Below are 4,166 nucleotides of genomic sequence, written 5' to 3'. Positions count from 1 at the left end.
CATATTTTAAATAATTTACTTCATTCAAATTTTAAAAATTATTGTAATAATGCTGCTGTGTATGTGAGTGTAGACACAATTTTAATACACTTCTACCTTTTTCAGTTCATGTGTTTCATTGATCTTGGAACAATGCATACTCAGTCTATCATCCACTAATGTTTCTCAGTATTCAGTAGCTATGGAAGACTGTTTACAGCTGGTTTGCTCTTGTTACCTTTGTTTCCTTTGACGATCTACCATGATTATCTCACTCCAACTTTCCTAGTGCAAAGACCTAGATTCCGGTGATGACTATGCCACTGAGATGCTGCTCAATCTTAAAAAAGAAAAAAGCTAGATCAGCTTCTCTGTGACATTGTTTTCTCATATGGAGAATGTCAAACAAATTCATTCCAAATCATTCATTTGTAAAGTTTCTACTGGGTAACGAACTGGTGAACATTAGAATATGAAGGCTGGACAGCTAGGGCAGTACAGTTATATAGAGCATTGAGCCTGGCATCAGCAACACTCACTTTCCTGAGTTCAAATGTGGCCTCAGATGCATGTTAGATGTGGGAACCTGGGCAAATCATTTAACCCTATTTGCCTCAGTTTCCTCATCTGTAAAATGAGCTGGAGAAGGAAATGGCAAACCACTCTAGTATGTCTACCAAGAAAATCCTAAATAGGGTCATGAAGAGTCAGAAACAACTGGAACTACTGAACAACAATAAAATGACACTTAAAAATAACAAAATGCATTAAAGATCTGGAATGTAAACTACATGAACACTATCTATCTACATCTATATCACTATATCTACATTCACACATACACACACACCCCATATATATATATATATATATATATATATATTTAACTACAAAACAGTTGAAAAGCTAGGTGGTGCAGTGGTTGGAGCATCAGCCGTGGAGTCGGGAGGACCAGGTAGTGGGAGTGAAACAGAACAAATATCTACAGGGATCAGGAAAGGCTTCTTATATAAAATGGCATAACAGCTAAGTCTTTAAAAAAAACAAGACTTATGAGAGGTGGAGGTAAAGAGTGCTTTCACAGGGTTGCGGCAAGGTAAAAATAACTTAAAAGATCTCTAAAGGCAAATTGTCACCATCTTTATCATTATTTTTTAATAAAAGACAACTCATAATGTGCTATTCCCACTTATTTCTTGCTAATAATAATTACATAATTAATCCTTACTAATTATGATCTCACTTAGAGATAGCGTGGCTTAGGGGATAAAGATCTGGTCTCAGAGTCAAAAAGATTATTTCAAGTCCTTCCTCTCCCATATGTTGGCTATGAGACCCTGGGCAAGTCCACTAAAATCTCAACAGCCAGGTTACTCTCCAAGACTGTAAATTGCAAAATTCTTTATTGAACTACTTTAATAATGTACATTTCCCTACCAGGAATTTTCTATATGAGTAAAATCACAGGTTTTAACCAATTTGGTGGGTGGTGGGAGGAAACCAGAACTATTAAATGATATGTTGCAGAAGGTGTATTTTCACTGCTAATTTTGTAATTCCTTGTATTTGGAAATATATTTTAATTGATTTTATGTATTTCTTGAACATATGTTAATGAAAGAATTCATTTTAAAAATCATGTAAAAGGTATGTCTCTCATGTAAGGATTTTGCCCTACAATTCCTTCTGAGTTTATGAGTGAGAGTTTATGAAATGAGAAAAAGTAATCAAATTGGCCTAAATAATCTTTATTTGTTTAAGGATTTTTTTCCCAAAGAAAATACGTTTTTAGAAAGCTATAATAAGCATGCAGAGAAGATAGGGTTTTTTTTTCTTCTCTCTAATAACTATTTACCCAGCATCTGCTTATCATCAATTCTAATCTCTTCCCCCACCCTCTTTCCTGTACTGAGCTTCCATTCATTTTAATTTGGGGGTAGGAGAGTCAAGCAGTCAATTGTAGATTGCTGCAATTATTGTTATTTTTATTTATATTGTTTTCATTCTTTCTGTGATTAAACATTTATTAAAACTAAACCATATGGTATGCCACCTACTACAAGTAATCAAACGTTTTGAGACATCTCAAAAGCAGATTTTTTTGCTTTTACTTTTGCAAATTCCCAAATCTCTCTTTTCCCTAACTTTCTTATTACTGTGGAGGGTACCACCATCTTCCCAGTCACCCAGGTTCACATCCTAGGTGTTAATCTCAACTCCTCATTCCCTCTACCCTCCATGAGTTTCCAAGTCCTCTTGATTCTACCTTAACAATATTTCTTGTATATCATCCTTTGATTCCTCTGACAATAACACCACTCTGGTGCATTCCCTCATCATCTCACAAATGAATTATTGCAATAGCCTTCTGATTGGTCTACCTGCCTCAAATCTTTCTCCACTCCAGTTCATCCTCCAATCAGTGATCAAACTGTTCTACCTAAACTAGAATAGTGACTATGTATCCCACTCAATTCCAATTATCAATTCCTGACGTTTCCAAGTACATCCCAGTGTCAAATAGAAAATCCTCTAGCTTTTAAAAGACTTCATAACCTAGGCCTTTACTAATTTTCAGTCTTCTTATGCTTTACTCCCTTTTATATACTCTGTGATCTAGTAGCACCCTTGCTGTTCCTCCCTTAGAACATTCCCCCTCTCAAATTTTTGTCCTCCACAACTGAAATCCTCTTCCTCCTCATATCCACTTTTCTTTGATGTTCAATAAGTTTATTGTCTTAATCTGAAAATCTTCATAGAAAATTACTGATTTTTATGTTTTAACTATCGGCTGCCCACTCCTGGGCTCTGAGGAAACTCTCCTTCTTCTGAGCAACCTGGTCTTTCTTCTGGGCAAGGGACATCTTGGGGGCAGTTCCATCTTTTCTTTTTAACTTCCCTCTTGGGTTTCTTTTCTTACACTGGATTCTCCCATATACCAGCATGAGCTTTCTTGTACATTTCCTCCATCATGTCAGGGGTAATATTGTTCTTTAGGTACTGTGAGAATTGCTTTTTATAAGCATCTTCATCTTCTCCCATGAGATAGCACATGTAATCTGCAATATTTTGGCCCATGATGTGTTTACGATGTACTTCAGCATTGAATTCCTTGCTTTCTGAATCATACCCAGGAAAGCATTTGGTACTGTGAGGAATAGACAGACCACCATCCACAGCTCCCTTAAGGGACCCAAAGACTTTGTTTCCCATGGTAGTTCTTACAACTCCTGCATCCAAGTAGCACGTAAAAGCACCAGGCTGATGATCAATGCTTTCCACATTGTACTCAAGTCCAGTCATTTCTACCTGACCTTCATAGATTTTGTCCATGTCAAATTTGTTAAGAAGCCTGCGGGCCTTCAGTAGGCCTGTGCAGTAAGCAGCAGCAAAATTTGTCAGGCCAACCTTCACACCATACTTTGGTAACTCATGGGCATAAGCCGCACAATCATATCCCCTTCTATACGGGCATAAGCAATCTGGCAGATGATATCTCTGTTGGTGACTCAGACTATCATCCTGTATTTTGGTGTGTTATACTTGTTTTTATCTTGGATTACTTAATGTTTCTGTGCATAATAATCTGTTTTTCCCTCTTGCCTTCTCCAGAATTTCACTTGGTACCTCTTGAAGTAGGTATTCTTGACAACTTTGACAAACCCCATCCTGCTGAACAAGACCTGCTCCCTTGGCACAGACCTGTAGGCCTCGAAGCACTAGGGGGAAAAAAAACCTCATATCCACTTCTTGACTTCCTTCAAGTCTCAGGGGAGATCCTTCTGTCTCTAAGAAGCTTTCTCCCGTTGTTCATAATGCTACTCTCTTTACCCTGAGTATATCTCCAATTTATTACAGAAATATTTGTCTATTTATCCATACATATGTTTATGAGTATGTATATGTATGTGTATATGTATGTGTGTATGTGTATCACAGTTTATCTATATATTGTCTGCCCAATTAGATGATAAGCACCCTGAGAGCCTAGGGTATGTAAATGATTCACCTGTAAAACATAGAGCTCTTGAATCTGCTCAAGAAAAGCAAAATCAGTATCAATGGATTCAGCAAAATGAAAAGCAAAAATTTTTAGATCAGTCATATTGTAATCAGTATGAAAACGTAAAGAGGCCACCTCAGCAGAACGCCTTTAGAACTGAAATGAGAATCTTAATTAAGAGGGA

The 4,166-nt window shown here is 36.9% G+C and overlaps 1 pseudogene; it reads right to left on the bottom strand.

The window, feature by feature from the left end:
* Positions 1–2,759: 2,759 nt before the first annotated feature.
* Positions 2,760–3,653, bottom strand: LOC118839921 (annotated as a pseudogene).
* Positions 3,654–4,166: the final 513 nt, after the last annotated feature.

The sequence above is a fragment of the Trichosurus vulpecula genome, chromosome 2 (assembly GCF_011100635.1).
Source record: "Trichosurus vulpecula isolate mTriVul1 chromosome 2, mTriVul1.pri, whole genome shotgun sequence".
Taxonomy (NCBI): domain Eukaryota; kingdom Metazoa; phylum Chordata; class Mammalia; order Diprotodontia; family Phalangeridae; genus Trichosurus; species Trichosurus vulpecula.
This window is presented reverse-complemented; position numbering and strand designations above follow the sequence as displayed.